The 651-nt window shown below is 37.2% G+C and overlaps 1 pseudogene; it reads right to left on the bottom strand.

The window, feature by feature from the left end:
* Positions 1 to 237: 237 nt before the first annotated feature.
* Positions 238 to 356, bottom strand: LOC111731592 (annotated as a pseudogene).
* Positions 357 to 651: the final 295 nt, after the last annotated feature.

Here is a 651-nt window from a genome sequence, read left to right on the forward strand (position 1 = left end):
CTCACATTAATCGATTTGCATATTTGAACCATCCCTGTGCCTCTGGGATGAAGCCCACTTGGCTGTTTTCGGTTTGCTAGAATCTTATTTAGAATTTTTGCATCTGTGTTCATGAGATATATTGGTCTGTAGTTTTTTTTCTTCTTTTTTTTTTATTTATAAGCAAGGCAATCCTTGGTTGACCTCACAGATTGAAAGGACGTTGTCAGCTTACAATCCCTTATTTTTTATTTTTTATACCTACAGCACCTGGTCTTCCTAGGTAGTCTCCCATCCAAGTACTAACCAGGCTCGACCCTGCTTAGCTTCCAAGATCAGATGGGATCGAGCTTGTTCAGGATGGCATGACCGTAGACTGTAATTTTGTGTTTTTTTTTGTGTTATCTTTACCATGTTTTGGTATCAGGGTAATATTGACCTCATAAAAAGAGTGAGAAGTATTGCCTCTTCTTCGATTTTTTGGGAGAGTTTGAGGAGAATAAGTATTAAATATTCTTTGAATGTGCGGTAGAATTCACTGGTGAAGCCTTCTGGTCCTGGACTTTTACTTTTTGGTAGGTTTTTGATGATTGCTTCAATTTCCATACTGCAGATTGTTCTATTTAGATTTTTCAGTTCTTCTTGTTTCAGTCTAGGAAGGTTGTATTTTTC

Source organism: Pteropus vampyrus, unplaced genomic scaffold (genome assembly GCF_000151845.1).
Source record: "Pteropus vampyrus isolate Shadow unplaced genomic scaffold, Pvam_2.0 Scaffold387, whole genome shotgun sequence".
NCBI lineage: Eukaryota > Metazoa > Chordata > Mammalia > Chiroptera > Pteropodidae > Pteropus > Pteropus vampyrus.